The sequence below is a fragment of the Oryx dammah genome, unplaced genomic scaffold, assembly GCF_014754425.2.
Source record: "Oryx dammah isolate SB20612 unplaced genomic scaffold, SCBI_Odam_1.1 HiC_scaffold_28, whole genome shotgun sequence".
In the NCBI taxonomy this organism is placed as follows: Eukaryota; Metazoa; Chordata; class Mammalia; order Artiodactyla; family Bovidae; genus Oryx; species Oryx dammah.
Genome location: NW_024070212.1, coordinates 53,749,660 through 53,770,501, shown reverse-complemented (window position 1 = coordinate 53,770,501; position 20,842 = coordinate 53,749,660). Strand labels below are relative to the sequence as shown.

At 38.5% G+C, this 20,842-nt stretch overlaps 1 non-coding gene across 1 annotated transcript; it reads right to left on the bottom strand.

The window, feature by feature from the left end:
* Window positions 1-20,284: 20,284 nt before the first annotated feature.
* LOC120857103 lies at window positions 20,285-20,391 on the bottom strand. The gene has a single exon (XR_005719583.1). It is a non-coding gene; the product is annotated as a U6 spliceosomal RNA (small nuclear RNA).
* Between the last annotated feature and the right edge of the window lie 451 nt (window positions 20,392-20,842).

Here is a 20,842-nt window from a genome sequence, read left to right as displayed (position 1 = left end):
AGAGACTCATATAAGAGCTAAGCTCACACACAGACTGAAAGTTAGGTAACAAAAAAGATATTACATGCTAATTAATCACAATGAAGCAGGGGTAGCAATACTCATATTAGACAAAACACTGTAAAACAAAGACTATAACAAAAGACAAAGAAGAACATTATATAGTGATAAAAGGATCAGTATAAAAAGAGGATATTATACATGTATGTACATACATGCACCAAATGTAGAAGCACTTATATAAGGCAAATATTAACAGGCATAAAGGAAGAAATTTAAAATAATACAGTAATAGTTGAGATGTAGCATCTCGCTTATATCAATGAACACATCATCCTAGACAAAAATAAAATACCACATTGGGCTTAAATGACATAATAGACCAGTTAGACATAATAAATACCTATAGGATGTTCCATTCAGAATCATCAGAATAAGCACTGTTTTCAAGTGCACATGGAATATTTGCCAGGACAGATCACATGCTAGGTCACAAAAATAAGTTTCAACAAATTTAACGGGACAGAAATTATATAAGCATTTTTCCAACCACAGTAGTATAAAAGTAGAAATCAGTTACGGACAGGAAACTAGGAAAAGCAACAACACATTGAGACTAAAAAACCAATGAAATCTAGAAAGATGGTATTGATGACCTTATTCTCAGGGCAGCAGTGGAGAGATAGACATAGAGAACAGACTTGTGGACACGGGGTCAGGGGAAGGAGAGGGTGGACTGAATGGAGAGAGTGGCATGGAAATATAGACACTACCGGTATTTAAATAGAGAGCCAGTGGGAATTTGCTGTATGACTCAGAAAACTCAAACTGGGGCTCTGTGACAGCCTAGAAGGGTGGGATGGGGTGGGAGGTGGGAAAGGGGTTAAAGGGGGAAGGGACATATGTATACCTATGGTTGATTCATGTTAATGTATGGCAGAAACAAACACAATATTGTAAAATGACTATTCTTCAATTAAAAATACATTTTTAAATGAAAAAATTTAAAAAAAATCATAAAATACAAATTAAAATGGAAACACAACTTTCCAAAACCTATGGAATTCAGCAAAAGCAGTTCTAAGATGGAAGTTTATAGTGATAAAAGCCTTCTCTAAGAAACAAGAAGAATCTCAAATAAAACAGTTTAAATTACCATCTAAAGGAATTAGAAAAAGAAGATCAACCAAAGTCAAAAAAGGTCAGCAGAATAATAAAGATCAGAGAGGAAGTAAATTGTTCAGTTGCTCAAAAATGCAAAGATCAATCAAACCAAGAGCTGGATTTTTTAAAAGATAATCAAAATTGATAAACGTCTACCCATGCTCATTAAGAAAAGAGAGAGGACTCAAACAAAATAATAAATGAAAGAGTAGAAACAATAACAAATACCATGGAGATACAAAAGTCATAAGAGAATGCTACAATTATACGTAATAATTTGGACAACCTAGAAGAAATGAACAAATTTTCAGAAACATAAAGCTACAAAGACTGAATTAGGAAAAAACAGCCAATTTGAACAAACTGATCACTAGTAGTAAAAACACATTTGCAGTTTAAAATGTAACCAGCAACCAGAATTTTAAACAAGATGGATTCAAAGGGAAAATTTTAACAGACATACAAAGAAGAGCTAATACCTATCCTTCTCAACCTATTCCAAAAGACTGAAGAGAATGAAACACTCCCAAATTCATTGTAAAAGGCCGCCATTATCCTGATATTAAAACTGGACAAAGATATTACAAAAAAAAATCATTACAGGCCAATGCATTTGATGAATATGGATATACAAATCCTCAACAAAACATTAGCAAACTGAATCCAATAATATGTAATTACACAAAATGGCAAAGGAATATGGAAGCCTTCCATCTATTGGAGATGTGTTTACTTATGACTTATAATTAGGAAATCAGACACCAGGCCTATGGCAGCAAATTAATTCCTGCTTCTCCATACTGGTGGGACAGAACCCATACAAGGATTGGATCTGAGTTGCTCAAGTATATTACTGCAAATCATAAGTAAAAATACTTGCAGATACATGGCTGCTCATTTGAAACATATCTGGAGCTTTGGAGGAAAAAAAGCAAAAATACCTGGGCATTTGTATTTTTCAAAAAATTCCAAGATAATTCTGCTATGTATCTGGATTTTAAAACGTGATTACAGATTTTTCTATTAAATATTAGTTTTGGTGATATGGAAATCTATTATTCTTCTGTTAAGCTCAACATTCAGAAAACTAAGATCATGGCATCTGGTACCATGACTTCATGGGAAATAGGTGGGGAAACAGTGGAAACAGTGTCAGACTTTATTTTGGGGGGCTCCAAAATCATTGCAGATGGTGATTGCAGCCATGAAATTAAAAGATGCTTACTTCTTGGAAGGAAAGTTATGACCAACCTCAGTCAGTCAGTTCAGTTCAGTTGCTCAGTTGTGTCCGACTCTTTGCGACCCCATGAATCGCAGCACTCCAGGCCTCCCTGTCCATCACCAACTCCTGGAGTTCACTCAGACTCACGTCCATCGAGTCAGTGATGCCATCCAGTCATCTCATCCTCTGTCGTCCCCTTCTCCTCCTGCCCCCAATCCCTATGACCAACCTAGATAGCATATTAAAAAGTAGAGACATTACTTTGCCAACAGAGGTCCGTCTAGTCAAGGCTATGGTTTTTCCAGTGGTCATGTATGGATGTGAGAGTTGGACTGTGAAGAAAGCTGAGTGCCAAAGAATTGATGCTTTTGAACTGTGGTGTTGGAGAAGACACCTGAGAGTCCCTTGGACTGCAAGTAGATCCAACCAGTCCATCCTAAAGGAGATCAGTCCTGGGTGTTCATTGGAAGGACTGATGCTGAAGCTGAAACTCCAATACTTTGGCCACCTGATATGAAGAGCTGACTCATTTGAAAAGACCCTGATGCTGAGAGGGATTGGGGGCAGGAGGAGAAGGGGACGACAGAGGATGGGATGGCTAGATGACATCACCAACTTGATTTACATGAGTTTGGGTAAACTCTGGGAGTTGGTCATGGACAGGGAGGCCTGGCATGCTGTGATTCATGAGGTTGCAAAGAGTCAGACACGACTGAGAGACTGAACTGAACTGAACCAATCATGATACAATGGTATTGAATAATAGCTACATAATCACAATAGTAAAATATTTTCTGGACTATATGATGATCTTTTATCTAATTTGTTTCAATTTTTTTATTTCATATTCAGTGCCCCCAATGCATTTAGCATATGTTTTCCAATTTCCCCATCTCTTTTTTTGTTCTGATGTCCTTTCTCAAGCCTTTATCAAGTGTAGTAGAAAAGCTTATGTATATGTATGTATATATAATATGCATAATACACACATTCTAGAAAACTTAGGATTTTTGCCTAACTAAAAAATTTATAACATTTGATTCCACTTGTTTGACTTAGTATGAATAGAAAGCTAGGTTTCTAATTAAAAAAAAATGATATGGAGCAAGAAGCAAAGGTTTACTATATAGCACAGGGTCTTGTAATAACCTATATTGGAAAATAATCTGCAAAATCCCTGGGAAGACAGACACAATCCTCCTTAGATGTGTTCAAATTTGAGCTGGAAGTCTGGGTCTTTTGTGGAACTTAAGAAGGAATTCAGATATTGGAACTCATTTGCTTTTTTCAAGCCCCTTTACTTCTACTCCCATCTCCAACTTGCATTGCCAAAAAAGTTCTCTCTGATCCAATTCAATCTGTGCTGTGTTGCTTTAGTCAAGTCCAATTCTTTGTGACTGTATGGGCTGTAGCCCACCAGGCTCCTCTGTCCATGAGATCCTTCAGGTAAGAATACTAGAGTGGGTTGCCTTCTCCAGAGGATCTTCCCAACCCAAGGATTAAACCCACATCTCTTATATCTCCTGCATTGGCAAGTGGGTTCTTTATCACTAGGGCCACCTGGAAAGCCCCAAATTCAATCCAGTAAGTACCAGAATGACTCCTGTGTATGTGAACACAATACTATTGATTTCTTATCTATGTATAGTCCACTGAGAATGTTCTGGTTGATGAGTAGATTTCTAGTTTCAGGAAAATATATTTTTCCCATTCTAGACTGCAACTTATTACAGTTTACTTGTCTTAATGTTTTATTGGTTCAAATGAAGTGTAGAAATATTATTTCCATCTAGATTTATCTTCTCCATTAAAAACATAATCTTATTAAGCAATTCTTCTATGTATATATTAAGCACCACATCAGGAGTTGTATTGGTTTTTTTATTTAACCATCAAATATAATTTAAGAAATTCATGAAAGCCATCTATTATAATTGCCTTGATTTTTATCCATTCTGATGTTCTTTCTTCTCTAAAGTTCCAAACCTACTTCTGTTTTTTACTTTCTGTTTAGAGAACATCCCTTAGCTGTTCTGTAAGGGTAGGCTTACTCTTAGTGATAAAGTCTTAGTTTTACTTGTCTGAGAATGTCTTGAGTTTATCTTCCTTCCTAAGGATATTTTTGCTGGATACAAAATTCTAGGTTGAATGTTTTTTTCTTTTCAGTACTTGAAAATTGTTGTGCCACCTTTTTTATGGCTTCCTGTGTTTCAGATGAGAAATTCATTGTCATTTGAATTGACGTTCAATCAAAATTGGACATTCAATTAAAATTGGAGTTCAGTTCAATTGATAGGTAATGTTTCATTTCTCTCTGATTGCTTTCAAATTTTTTTCTTCATATTTAGTTTTCAAAGGCTAATTTCAATATATCTTAAAATAGATTTTTTGGAGGCTATCCCACTTAGGTTTTGCTCTAATTCTTGAATGTGTAGGTTTAAATCATTCATCAAACTTAGAAAATTTTCAAACATGTTATCTTCAACTTTTTTATCTCAACTCTTTCTCTTTCTTCTTTTTTTGAGTTTATTTTTTCAGTTCTTCAAATTGTGTAAATTCTGTTTACACAGTAAAAGTGTAAATTCTATTTGCACAATAGAACACAAGTTTACTGATTCTGTTCTCTGTTATCTCTACTCCTGAGTCAGTATTTTATTTTTCTTTTAATGATTTTAAATTTTATAATTTCCATTTGGTTCTTTTTTTATATAACTTCTTTGCTGAGATTTTCTAGTTTTATCAGTCAAGTCAAAAAATTTTGTTATTTTTGTATGTTTATGATGGCTGCTTTGGAATTCTGATCAGATGATTCCAACATCTGATTCATCTTGGTATTAGTATCAGTTGACTATCATTTCTTTTTCAAGTTGTAATTTTTAGGTTCTTGATAATGAGCAGTTTTTTAATTGTACCTAGACATTTTGTATTAGTAGACTTTAGATCCTACAAGATCTTTTTTGTTGACAGTCCCTCTGTTAAGGTATAGAATAAAGGCTAGGTAAGTTTATATGTTCAGCTTTCCACTGGGCCCTACTGGTATCCCCCAGGCAAAAATGGAGTACTAATTCATACTGCCACATTGCAGATGAATGGTGTAAAAGTTCAACTACCACTTCAGCCTCTAAGATACCTTCCAACTTAAACTGAGGTACTGATTCACACCATTTCATTGCCTTTGAGTAGGGATGTAAGCTCACTCCAGCTCCCCACTGTGCCCAGCTGGTACAAAGAAGGTCAGAATCTTAGGGGTAATTAATACTAACTTACTTCACCTTGTTCAGTCTCATTGATTCCAAGTGGATGTGGGAGACTCAGCTTGCAGTACAATCACACTTTTTTGTTGTTTCCTTGAATACAGTGTAAGTTCCAGAAGACAAGGATGTGTTTGGTTCATCTTTATAGTCTTAGAACCTCATAAAGCATGATGCAGCCATTCTTAATTATTAAATGAATTTAAAAGATGGGATTACATGAACTTTAATGGGGCAGAGTTTCTGAGGTTCTATAGTCTACAATACTAAATAAAACATCACTAGAGGCTAAAGTGTGTGTTTCAGTGATACATATATTTATGAAGTTTCCTGGTGGTCTAGTGAGTAGGATTTTGGGCTTTCACTGCCATGGCTAGGATTCAGTCCCTGGTCAGGAAACTGAGATCCTGCAAGCCATGTGGCATGGCCAAAATTTTTCTTGAATACCAAAATGATTTTTTTAGAAATTCATAAAAATTTCCCCTCAGTGATAGGGAAGGATGAGTCTTGATAAACTCTTCTATAATTCATTTAATATTGTATGCACAAGATTTCAAATTGACACTAAAACAGTAATCCCAGACTTCTTTGGGAAGAAAATTTGATTTGAATTTTTAAAAATTCACTGAGTAAAGTTTCTATTGCCTCTTGTAGAAGCAATTTGAATTTTTCTTAACTCAAAAGTACATATGTCTTTCCCTTTTCTTCATATGAATCTAATAGGAAGAGTCACTAGTTACACCTTTACTGGCTGTTTCCCAGTGGCCTGCTTTCAATTTAAAAGAAGAATTATCTGGAGTCATTAAATTAACAGCACTCTCCGGTATACCCACTCTGTTATCCATCTGCTTAAGATGCTTGTCAGATGATACCTTTCTGTATCTGCAGTCTTCATCTGATATCCAAAGCTGTCAAATCTGGCTCCAAGGTAGTCTACCTTCTGTTCCTAGCTACAAACTGACTCTCATCTTTCAATTCTAATGACTGCCTAATGACTAATAACCCTCTCTCATCACTCCCCATTAAGGTTTTTGGGTCTTTGGAATACATTTATACCTGGAGGATAGTAAGTGGGAAACATTTTAGAGATCAAAATACGTAGAAAGGTGCTTCTAAAAGAGACTCAGATCATCACACTCACTCTCCTTCAACCACAACCCTGGATTATTTTACCCTTTCATATATGCCAGTCTATTTCTTACAACTTGGAAACTTTTTCCTATTCATCCCCAAGAATAAAAATAATAGATGACTAAAATCCAGTCAAGACTGTGTGTTAAAAGTGAATTAAAATATAACCATCAACTGCAGAGAAATTCAGGGAGTATGGGGTAAAAGAAATAAACTGCAATTGCTTTTTAAACAAAATTACTTTTAAAAAACTTTCAGTGGCATCCCTTTATTTCAATTCCTTGACCTGGCAGTCAAAGTCCTACACATTAATATAATCCCAATCCCACACCCTCTTCCCCAAATCACAATTACACATTTCCACACCAATAAAACTAAATCTAATTGTACTGCAAAAGATCAATTATATGTTTCCCATTCATATCTCTGCTCACATCTTTTCCCTTGCTTGGAAAACCTGCATTGTTCCTTTCTGAATGCCCAGTTTCTCCATGAACATCTCTGTCATCATTGGCATCTTTGGTCTTCAGAGGCCTCTCACGCGGAACTCCTAAAAGGTTGTCTTCTACATTACTAACCTAACACCTAACTTCACGGTTTTTCTAGTATCCTTCTAAGCTAGTAGTTCTCAAAGTAGATTATCTATCAGAATCGCTTGGAGTGGTGTTAAAAAGACAGATTTCTTTGGCTCCACTGAAAAGCCACTGATTTAGTAGGTGTGGTAGGCAGAATTCTAAACCCCCCAAGATCTCCAAATCTTGTTTATTCAATCAAACACTAATTGAAGTACTGCTATGAAGGGATTTTGCAGATATAATTAAAGTCTCAAGTGGGTACACCTTAAAATTTGGAGATTATCTGGTTGGGTCTGCACTAATCATCTGAGCCCTGTAGAAACAGATTTTTCTCTGACATGAAACAGCAAAAGAAGAAAGATATGAAGCATGAGGCAGCCTCCACATGACTTTGCTGGTTTGAAAATGGAAAGAGCCAAGCAGGAAGGAATGTGGGTGGCCTCCAGAAGCAGAGAGCCACCTCCAGCTGACAGCCAACAAGGACCTGAATTGTGCCAGCAACTTGAGGGGAGCTTGGAACTGGACTTTTTCCCAGAGTCTTCAATAAGAACTTGGACTACTGAAACCCTAAGTTTGGACTTGTGACACCTTAAACAAAAAAATTCAGTCACACCAACTAGACCTGCGACTTTCAGAAATAGAAGATAATAAATAGTTGTTGTTTTACACTGCTAAATTCATGATGATTTGTTACATAGTACTAAAAACCTAACATAATAGATATGGACCTAGGCTCAGGAATCTGTGTTTCAAGTGGGTGGTCCCTGACCACAATTTAAAAACATCATTGAAAAGTTTTATAATTTTCATTTCATCTGTCCAAAAGACTAGGTTCACCACTAATTTCCAACTTGGGAAAATAATATAATTGTCCCTTAATTCCACCTCACACAGATATATTTCTGAATATCTAACTTTGCAAAATTCTCCAAAGGGGATAAATTATTTACATCCAAAATGTGAGACCCAAAATCTGTGTCTGGACAAGTTCACATTCATGGAAACCTATGAAAGCCAAGGATGACTTCTGGATGGGCCTCAACTTCTCTGTAGCTGTACACTGGCCACACAGCAGTAATAGGAATCCCTCAGTCTGCTAGTCAGGGTTCTGTATGAAATCTTGACAACGGCATCCTAAAACTAGAGTTTTAAGTGCCATGCTTTCTCCTGGTCTCTCAGCAAGACCACACCATGTGTAAACAGAACATTTTCCAGGTAACATATGGTAGCAGGGAGCCTGCTTTACAGGCTTCATAACATGTTAGATATAGAAGAGCAAGGGCTTGAGATTCCTGAACATTGTGAAATTCTATCACCATGGGAATTCTCCCACTTTGCTTGATAAAGGCAATTGAGCACAGCCTTTCCAGTCAAAAGAAACTCATCAACATTAATTATGGAAAGGAACTCGGAGCTCACATAGTTCAAGCTGCTGCTGCTAAGTCCCTTCAGTCATGTCCAACTCTGTGCAACTCCATAGACGTCAGCCCACCAGGCTCCCCTGTCCCCGGGATTCTCCAGGCAAGAACACTGGAGTGGGTTGCCATTTCCTTCTCCAATGCATGAAAGTGAAAAGTGAAAGTGAAGTCACTCAGTCGTGTCTGACTCTTTGAGACCCCATGGACTGCAGCCTACTGGGCTCCTCCATCCATGAGATTTTCCAGGCAAGAGTACTGGAACGGGTTGCCATTGCCTTCTCCGAGTTCAAACTCGCAGACCAAACTCTCCTTTACTACTTTTGATGGTGGGGAGCTCACTATGTTCCAAGTCGGCCTGTTCCAGGACTGAACAGCTCTGTTAGAGAGTGCTTCCTCAGGCTGTGCATCCCCCTTGGGCTTGAGGATAGCTGCTGCACTGCTTCATAGTGCCGATCTGGCCTTGAGCACCCTGATGACACTTGAAGACTACCATCGTACCTCGTCCCTTTGTCATGTGTTTTTAGGTAAATATCCCCATTCTCTCCAATAACGTCTTATTGGATATTTTTCCCACTCACTCCACATGGTCAGGGTCTCAGAAAATCAACCACATCAGAAGTAGTAGGAAGAAAGATGTGGGAAAGGCAGAGTGTTAACAAAAATAGGAGAGGATAGTGACTTAACAAAGAGGGATGCAGAGACAAAACAGAGAAACTGACACACAGGCCGAAGAGCTGGTATCTAGTCCTTCCTAGTTCTCAAGTTCCCAAAGAATACACATGATCCAGAGTAGAATATTGAGACTCACTGCTCTCTTACAAAAACCATTCCCTATCATCTCGCCACTATTTCACAAACCCCACTGCATTCCCATTCTTATTTTTGCCAGAATCATAAAGCAGCTGCAGTCAGAAGCCCTAATGGAGTCTCTAACCTGAGCTAGAAAACAAAGAAGATTTTAAAGGCAAAACGAATAGACGGCAGAGGAGGAAAAGCGGCCCCAATCCTCTTTCGTCCAGATAATATAACATAATCTTTGCGTTATCTGTCAATATCTGCAAGTCTGAAAACCTAAATAGGTATAGTGCTTATGTGTCTAGACAGACAGACAGTTCTAGACAAATCACAGGGTTGAATTTTTATGCTTTGGCAATATTTTAAACAAAAGTACCGCTGCAGTGGTTTTAACTCGCACATGCTGGTAGCTCCACTGCAGCAGGAATTAGAGCAAGTGTTTTCAGGCTCTGATGAAAGGGGAAAGATCTGACGCTACAAAAAAAGTTTCTTTCCTGTTTCTCTCTCCCCTCCCAGCAGCCCGGCGCAACACCTGTCTCATCAGCAGGGGCACTCGGAAGGGATGGGCCTCCAGGCACCTCAGTCCCAAGATTCTCTATGCCTCATTCTTCATCCACGCTGCTCGTAATGTTCCATCACTGGCACAGTTACACCTGAACACTCTGGTGCTGCCAAACACCTGGCTTGATTTTCCACTGTCCAAATGAAAAATAAGCATAATCTGCTTTTTGAGGATACAGCAAATGAGGGAGTTCATGACAAATTGTGTTGGTTTATGCAGAATAGTGATAATAAGATACAAATGAGAATTTTTTGCTTAATGAATAATACTAATCACGTTTCAACAAATGCTGTGCCCTTCTAATTAGAGAGACTGCATAAAATCAGCTTAATTTATTTGTGACTAGTTATACAGAGTTTAAATATTTACTAGAGATTTACTCAAATGTTTGAGAAGATTTTAAACATTTCCTACAGTTGAAGCGGCTTGCCTAGTTCTGCGAGGTGTGGAGACAGCTCTCACTTGTGGGAGCTCTCTGATTCTGCTGTGTGTCACGCAAATCCTGGTTTCAGAACAAAAAAGAAAGGGTATTATTGATTTACATACTAATTCTCCAACTGTTACTCATTTTCTTGATTCCAGCTTCCAAAGTTGCTCTCCCAACATTCATCACTGCAGCACACTGGAGGGGATGAGCATCTTTTTCAATAAATTAAAGGAACTATGACTAATTACAGTGATATTAACTATGCAAAGTAATGTGTAACTTAAAATGGATACGTTCATCATTTCAAATTATGCCTTTTGATGGTCTAATACAGACATGCTCTTTTTTGTACTGAATGTGTACTGTGTTCTAAGAAACTCTTTGTAATTCTAGGTTCTGCTTCTGAACATCCTGACCTATTAAAAGTAACCTTCTAGAGCTTTTTTTATGATACAGAGAATTTAAAAGGGGGACAAGCAGATGACCACGGGATGATAAGATGATAAGAAGTAGACACATATGTCTAAATATACATATATACATACATATATGTTTTCCTCCCTGGTATGGAATTAGATATAAAAATCCTGCTTATAAGAAGCTGTGCCAAAATGCGTTATTATTTGTATTTTTCAAAAGCATTTTGACCATGAATCACTTTTATTCAATCTTAATAGCAATCCTGGGTGTTTTAGGTAGCTGTATCCTTATCTTCCGGTTGAAGATATTGAGGCACTTATAGGCTAGATGGGGCTTCCCAGGTGACACAGTGGTAAAGAACCCACCTGGCAGTACAGGAGACACAGGAGATGTGGGTTCAATCCCTGGGTCCGGAAGACCCCCTGGAGAAAGAAATGGCAACCCACTTCAGTATTCTTGCCTGAAGAATCCCATGGATGGAGGAGCCTGGCAAGCTATAGTCCGTGGGGTTGCAAAGAGGCAGACACAACCGAGCGACTAAGCACAGCACAGTATGTAGGCTAGGTGAACTGTCCAAGACCACAGGGCTACTTAGTGACAGCCTGGGACTAGACCCTAAGCTGTGCCATCTGGGCCTTGTTATATTCCCTACACCAACTGAACTGTTATTTAAGTGAACTCATAAAAACAGAGAAAATTTCCAAAATTCTCCTTTACTTGAGCAATATGATTTGTTCCATCGTTCATTTGCCCATTCATTCCTCAATTCACGATCATTTATTGAACACATTTTCTGTCTTAGATACTGTGTTAGGTACTGCAGATAGAACACACAGACACAATTCTTCCCTTACAGGGCCCTTCCTCTGGTTAGGAAGACGGACATCTAGTCCAAGAACTACCAAACACATGGGGAGGGCTACAATAAAGGTTTGCATAACGTGCTATGAGAGCACAGAACTGAGAGAATTATTTCTGATTAAGGGATTAGTAAGGAGGCAGTCAAAGAAGGAATCCCAAATTAGGGGATGGTTAAACTGAGTCTGAAAGAATTCACGGATTTCTCCCAGCAGAAAAGAGCAGAAAAGGCATTCCAAATGCTTGAAACACCAAAACATGAAGGAAGAACAGTTTGGAAAGCCAAGCAGAGGATTTTGAGGGGGGCCTGATATGTCATGGTGAAGAGCTCAGGCTTTATTCTGTGGTGAAGAGTCAGGGGAGGGTTCTGAGCAGCACAGAGCTGGGGTCAGTTTTCTGTTTCAACAAGGTCACCTGGAGAGGATGTGGGAAATGGATTGGAAGGAAATACATTGGAGGAAGAGTGACCAAGTAGAAGGCTACTGCAGTGCTATAGGAGCAAGTGGCAAGGACCTGAGTCAGCACTGGGGAAGCAAAGGGCAGGGGCTGAGTAGGGAAAGTAGGGTTAAAGGATATTTAGGCAGAGAATGCTTTACTGGATTATATTTATGGTATTCATAGGCATATTTGCCCCAGTCTTCTGGTTCTTTTTTCTTTCTATGTTTAGGTGGCATGATTCATTAGCCCTGAAGCTTCTAGAAGGCAGGAGCGGTGTTTATCAAAGGGAAATTCTTGTTATTCTTTTGAAATTGCACCTTGTACAGTGCTCACAATGTAACAGGTATATCCTAGATAAGGTTTTTTGACTTATGATTCACTGACATAGTGTGACATGATGGACTTTCCTCCAACTTACAAAGAAACCAAACAAGTACCTCACAATAAAAATGTGTCCATCAACCTATATGCTTAGTGGAAGGACATATTAAATTCCCAAGTGCCAACTACAAACAGCACTGCAAACTTCAAAGAAGTTTTTTTCCTATTCTATAATACATAGCCCAGCTTTTAGGTGTTTAAGATGGCATACTGTATTTCGAGATAGCTGTGACAACACTTAACTCATAATAAATAAAATGACTGTGTAATAAATAAGTGGGTTAAATGCGGACTCTGAAGCCAATAGCTTTTTTTTTTTTCAAATTCTGACACTTAATAAACTGAGTGACCATAAACAAGTCATTTAACCTCCTTGTGTCTCAATTTTTTCATTTGTAAAATGGGGAGGGGGGAAGTAGTACCTTTAGCGTTGTTATGAGTATTAATGAGTACTGTATGTACAGAGTTTAGAACAACTTTGACATTATTACCATTGCTGCTACAACTGTCACATTAAAGAAAAACAGACTTAGGCCTTAACAGTAAAATGTGGTTCTATCCTAAATCCTTAAGTACAACAATAATAGATAGTACCATCACTATTAGTTATAATGAGACCAAAGAAAGTGTGTTTCAATCATAGCCAGGTTCCTAACTCTGATGTTAAGATGTATTTGACTGAAAATAGCAATCTCAAACTATTATACTTGCTTCAAATTTTGTTTCCCAGTTTTCCTTTAAAGTCTAGTAAACATAGAGCATCTTTTAAAATATAAAAACCTTTTTGAACTTAGTGAGACTTGCAGTCTTGAGGTGAAAGACCCATTCTTTTTCTATCCAGTATTGCCTTTCATTGGTCCTATGTCTATTTGTTCAATCTTCAGAAGATTTTAAAATCCATGTAAACTCCTGATATTTGATAGCTAAATCTGTGTTTAAAATAAAGAGAAGGAAACATTTATTGAAAACATAGAAGTTCTCAATAAATGTTTGGCTAGACTCGACATGAGTAGCATGTTTGCTCATTAGACTCATACACTGCTATTTGGTCCTTATGACATGAGGTCAGGTGGCAGTGTTGATCTCTGCTGTGCAGGCAAGAAATCTGGGAGAATCAGAGCCTTACCCAGGATCACACAATTAACAGGTGACCCAGAAGGAATCTGCTCTGAAGTCACCTGATTCTAAGCCCCTGTACCCAGCCCCAGTGATCAAGGTGATTCTTGGACTTTAGCTTCTCACGCTGAAGAATCTTATTAATAATCATTTTAGACAAAGTTGACCCTTCCAAAGTGTTAAGTTAGGCTTTTCTCAGATTATTCAACCTCATCATGTCTTTTTCTTCTAAGGTCATCTCAGCAGCCTGAACAACATGCAGATGCATCATGGTAGAACGGAATATTTTAAACAGTCCTCCAAGGGTGCAGCATCCTCATCTAAAAATCAATGGACCAAGAAGAGTAGGTGGTAATTCAGAAACTAGTATGATTTTAGACCTTGGTCATCTCAAGTGCCTCTCAGTGACTTCATGTGCTCATACTTTATGACTGAAGATTAGGTAATTAAATGGAATTTAAAAGATCACTGAACATTTTTTAAAGTGTTTAATGAAATGACCCTTTAAAAACAACCTATTAGATATCACATGCCTTTCAAAAACGTGGGACATCCTAATGAGAACAGAACAAACAAATAAACAGCTGAGGCCTTTAGGGTCCCTGAGATCATAAAACTTTTGGCCTCTTTTCTGACACCAAAGGCTTTCAACTCCACTGCACCCCCTCAGACAGTTGGTGCCAGAGGCTGCAGCCTTGAAAGGCAGCCGGCAGCAACTCGGACTGAAGTTGTTCTGGCAGCAGGAGGCCCCAAAAGCATCTGATTATTTTAAATGTGCTTTCATTGTGCTGCTTGCAGCTGTGAGTGAATTTTGTTTAAACAAACAAAAAAGAGGACCACTTGCTTCTTTAAAATCCAGGTTATTCCCCCCTCTGCAGAGCAGCTGCAAAGAGCACAGCATTGCCTTCACAAGCCTCCTGCCTCCCCGAGAGCACCACTTTGGGAGGATGCCTTCCTCTCCAGCAGAGAATCAACACTGAGCTCCCAAGGGCTCAGGCTTCCAGGGCTCTCCTCATTGGCTGACCCGTGCAGACAGGCAGATGAATGGACCAGCTGTAGAACTGTAGAGTTTCAAAGCTGGTAGAATCCTTAGAAGTACTCTGGTCTGACTAGCAGGCCTTTTACAGATGAGAATACTCAAGGACAGAGAGGTTAAGTGGCTGGCCTAAGGTTTCACATCTAGTTAATGGCAGCCCCAGTGCTTATAATCTGGAACCAGGAGTAATGGGGTACAGGGAAATAGAGATGGGGTGCCATCATTTAGACAGAGTCTGCCATTTTTCTTCCCCAAGGCAGTATTTATGAGAGCTGTCTGCTTGGTATCCTAAAGATGCTTGGCCACTGGCTCCCTTGTTCCTGCCAGTTCCATTTCTGAATCACCTTCTCAGCTGAATTCTGGAACTACTTCTCTCTACCCTCACCATCTGCCACAGGATCACCTCTCTCAATAAAGAATCTTCCTGCCGGTGTAGGAGAAGCAGGATCACGAGATGGAAGATCTGCTGGAGGAGGAAATGGCAATGCACTCCAGTATTCTTGCCAGTAAAAAATCTCATGGACCGATGTGCCTGGCAGGCTACAGTCCGTGGGGGACAAAGAGTTTGGTGCAACTAAGCACACATGCATGGCACTTCTCTTAAAATGTATCATCTCCCCGGTGCATCAGGCATTACCAATTTGATATGACTGTAATTCATAGATGTGAATATGTGCCTTGTTTAAATTTATTCCTGGCCTTTGCAATCCACATTACTCATGGGGTTTCTTCCTTTGAGAACACTACCAAATTAGGCAAGAGAGTCTTAGAGCATGGCTTCAGAGCTTCTTCTTAGGTCAGCACACAGGTAACCAGTGACCATGAATCCTCCCAGGCATCTGCGAGTTCAGAATGAGTCACATGGTGATAAATGGTGATCAATTTCATTTATGCCATTGCCCCTTTAGCAAGAGGGTAGCTCTGCCAGTCACTTGCCAATCAATTTCACAGAATGCACGCTTTGTCTCACCCAATTCAAGTCTCTTAATTAATGGAGCAACAAAATTTTGACATTTTGCTGGCTTCTCCAGCTCTTGTGGGAATTGGGGAAGAGAACTGAAGGAGGTTCAGGAGAAGGGGGAGAGTGCGTAAGGAGAGAAAAATGCATACTGATTTAACGGGTCTTCGCCAATTCTCAGCTAATAACAACTTTTTAAGTAAGCAATTTTCAAATTATAAAAGCAATAGTGTTCAGTGCAGAAAATCTTTTTAAAAAATACTGGGAAGTATAAAGAATAAAATGTATACCACTTTAAGTTTGATCTTTTTTTTTTTTCATGTAATTAAAACCTGAATGCCATTTAGCTTAAATGGTTAGGTAATATATTAGCTCATTCTAAAATTAGGGCACAATTTAGTGCTGTTTTAATTCAGAAATGTGACAATGCCATCAGATACAAGGTCTCACTACACCTCTCTTCCATCTCCTGTATCAGTTACCCTTAAGGCCAACTTCCCTCCCCAGGGGATTTCCCACAAAATCTCTTCCAGTATCACCTAGGACTTCATGTTTCCTCATCATGGTCAAGGAAAGAGAATATGTATCTACCACCCAACTAAATGTCTTTCAAGCCTTTTAGTTGGATCAAATGAAAGGACATGCCTATATCTGAATCAGATATTAGTGCCAAGGTAGTGCTTGCACTAAATGGCATGGGCCTGGATTACGTGTCTACTTCTAACCTGATAACAATAACTAGACAGATGGGATCATGCTAATTGACTTCAGTCAATGATGCACCACCTATAGAAATCAAGGTAAAAGTCAGCCTTATCAAATTAAATGGCTGTTGCATATGATATGGAGGTAGAGAGGATAATGGGATAGATGTTAGGGAGTCAATCACAATGTTTTCCATACACTAGAAGTCCAATTGCCTACTGAAGAACCACTTTAGGTATTTTTTTCCATATAGTTCTGAACATAACATATATATACTATGTATGCTTGTGTTTGTGTGTGTACACTAGAAATATGCTATATATATTGTTTTATATATTCTTTATTTTTAACTGACAAATACATCATCAGCGTTTTCTCATGTCACTAAATATTCTAAAAAATTATTTAAAAGGCTGCATGGAATATAATTACTTTACAATGTTGTATTAGTTTCTGCTGTACAACAATGTGATCAGCCATATGTATGCCAATGAAAAAATAATTAAATTTTAAAAAGGCTGCATGGAATTTAAACAACTCCCCAAATTTGAAGATTTACTGAGTCATTTCATTCTTTATCCTTACAAATTAAGTTACAATAAATAAATCTGCACATGTATCATTGTTATATCCAAGCTTGCTTCCATAGGACAGACTACAAGAAGTGGTATTGGAGAGTGAAAGGGAATAAACAAAGCTGAGAAGCTAAGACCCCAGTTTCCAAAACCTGAGTCTGCATTTTCTTACTAACAGACAGCCTCACCTAAGCCTTTATTTCAAAGATTCAGGGATATACTCTGATTGATCAAGCTCAGCTCATCCGCAGATTCCTTGCTGTGAAGATAGTTGAAGTAGACTTCTGTAGAGTTACTACTTGATTGGCAGCCCCTTACATCCCTGGTAGCTCAGCTGGTAAATAATCTCACTGCCATGCAGGAGATCCTGGTTTGATTCCTGGGTCAGGAAGATCCCCTGGAGAAAGGATAGACTTCAGTATTCTCAGGCTTCCCTGGTGGCTCAGCTGGTAAAGCATCCACGTGCAATGCAGGAGACCTGGGTTTGATCCTTGAGTTGGGAAATCCCCTGGAGAAAGAAAGGAACAGCTACCCCCTCCAGTGGTCCGGTCTGGAGAATTCCATGACCTGTATAGTCCTTGGAGTCACAAAGAGTTGGACATGACTGAACGACTTTCACTTTCACTTACACCACAGACATGACCTAAGTAGCCAGGATCAGCTTCTCTAGAGGAGAAAGTCATGATCAGAAGGAGAGGGAAGACAGGCTAACTGGACACTAAGAATTCATCATATAAATGTCATCTTTTAAAATCCTTAACACCATGACATAGTTACTACCATAAATTGGGTAGAGAAGGAAACTAAGATTCATAGAAATCAAAGTAATTGCCTTGGATCTCCGTGTCTCTCTGTCTCTGTTGCTCTCTCTCACTCTCTCTTTCTCTCTCTCACACACACACCTTTCAGTCGTTTTTCTTTTCTGCACTCCAGGACAGTGTGCTAACTTCCCAAAAGTGTTCAAAATGGCTTCTTAGCATCACAGAAGAACCTGTAGACTCAGTCTAGTCTGTTCATCTTATTTTCTAGCCTAGGAGAATAATATAACCAGAAATATTAAATACCCTGCCCAAGTTAAAAACCTAATGTCATAAGCAAATTCAAACTCAAGGCTTCCATCTCCCAAGCTAGGTGATCTCCCATTCACACGTGGATGTTTCTGTCACTTCAAAGAAGAGTGAGCTCTGAGGGTAAAAATTAGTGTCAGGAAGACACTCCAGAGAAGAATGACAAAGGACAATGGGTACCTGTGCAGTCTCCAGAGTATCCTCCTGTCTCCTTAGAAAGAGATGAACTCACATCTACTGATAGCAGTGTTAAAGGAGTAACTGAGGACAGCAGTGGAATTAGAAAATTAACAAACATTTATCACATATCTCTTAGGTGTCCAAACACCTTTTGCATGCAAGGTGCTGGGGAGAGAGTCATAAACAACGCAGGTATGGTCACTTGCCTCACAAAGGTAGAAATCCGGTGGGGAAGGTCGACGTGAAACAAAAAGTCACAGGCGTGATGGCTATTTGGAAAGGTCAAATGCAGGATACTGTGGGAATGCAAAGCCCAGCCCATCAATGGCAGCAGGAATGGCCACTCCAAAGAGGGGAGTTTAAGTTGAGACTTGAATGGTGTGTAGGATATATTCAAGGGCATGTGGAGTGGAGTAGTGAGCCAAGTAATAGTGTATATAGGCCCAGAGGGGAAAGAAAGTGATGGTGTGGGATATAAGGTCCCTATAGTTGGAACATAGAGTAAAGAAGAGGGTGGAATTTCCTAGAGAGGCAAGTAGGGACCAGAGAATATAGAGCTCCATGAGCTATGTTCAAGAATCTGGTATTTATTCTGAGGACAATAGAAGAGTTTTAGACAGGGAGAGACATAACTATCTCTGCATTTTTAAAGATCTTTCTACCAGCAGCATTGAGAGCTCAGAAGGAACTGAAACTGAACATGGTGAAAAACCTTTTAGGATAAGCTTACACTGGTCAGATTAAACCATGGTGGTGGCTTAGATGTGAGTGTTAGCAGAGAGGAGCTCAGCATTTGCTTCCACTATTCCTTGAACCATGCATAACAGGAAAAGCAAAATCAAACCTAACATCTATGCATGAGGGGGGGTCTCTGAGAATTAAGATAAAAAGGAATTAAAATTGCCTTCTGTTTGCTAAGAAAGGATTAGAGAAATGAGTCCACAGAAGAAAAATAAAATTAGGTGTAGTGTTCTGATTCACAGACACCATTTCCTGGCCAGATGCTGCTGTGAAAATTTCAGAAACACTCGCTAAAAATCATAAATGAAAATCACATATTCACAACATTTAATGAGAATACAGGCTGAATTTACAGCTGCTGAATGTACAATATGGATGAAGATGTTGATTTACCCATGGAAGATGGAAATATATATGATAGAGGAAAACAGTACCCAGAAATGTGATAAACATTTGCATGAAAATGAGTCACTGGAAAAACTCAAAACTTCTCCAATAGTTTATGCACCAAATTATCTTCAGAGCAGTCAAAAAGAAATAATAATATATAATAATAGTGCATTTTCCTGCCATTAATTTTGTCACAAAACTTCTGTTGACTTCAGTGGAAGTTCTGCATCTAGAATGTGGCCCAGGAAATTTATAGTCTGTAACTCAGAGACCAAAGACCTTGAACATCAAGAAAATCTCTTACCCTTATTTATATACACTGTTCTTTATCACAAAAGAAGAGCTGGTACCCATTCCAACTAACCAATCATTATGCAAGGAATATTCTGACTCACCCAGCATCTTTAATCAGTAAATGCTGTGCCAATGGAAAGAGAGTGGGAAGAAGTCACAGCATCCATTAATAAAAAATGACTGGGGCTTTCTATCAACAGAAGCATCATTAGAAAACGTATGGTAGGAAAATAGTAGGCTGTAGATTTGTGGTGGCAGGGATGGCAGTAGAATACTAACATTTATACCCTCTTAAGCACTTTGTTTTAAAATGATGTGGATTTCAGGTAACCACATATGTGCTTACTACAGCATTTTGCATTTCCAATTTCTTCCTAAATTCCTGACTATAGTCTCAAAAGACAGGACTGCCTTACCTGACTCTGGCTCTCCCTCCAGCCTCCTAACACAAATATTTCTATTTTTTCCAGTTTTATTGAAATATAATTGATACATGACATGATATGATTTTAAGATATACAACTTAATGATTTGATATATGTATTTAGTACAAAATTATAATTCATAATAAGTTTGGTTTAAAAATAGGAAGTGCTTCACGAATTTGCATGTTATCTTTGCATAGGGACCATGCTAGTCTCCTCTGTTTGGTTCAAATTTTGTAGTGTACCTGCTGTTGGGGCAAACATCAGAGGTATTTTTAACAGATTATTGACTGTCACTGTCTGAGTACATCTTCCATAAAGGCTTTTGGTCAATTCTTGGCAAAAGACATATCAGACATGAAGAAGAACCTCAGATTAACCTAATATTTTCTTGAACAGTCTCCTCTTTGCTCCACTTCTCCTCCCAATCATGATCTCTTGAGTAAGTAACAAAAATATAATTCATATTTCTAATAAACTGTACAATTTGTATTTCAACTGAGGGTACTTCTTGGTCACACAGTGGAGCTGTAATTCCAAAGTAACTGTACTGCATTTTGAAAGAAAACAAGGCAGTCACATTCCATAACAGTGTCTCTTGGTAGGTTAAAGGGAGCTGAGTCATTCACTGAGGGTGAATGGGAGGATCATACATTCATATAAAACACCTACAAATCTTAATAGGGGAATGAGCTAAAACTACAAAAGTCCTC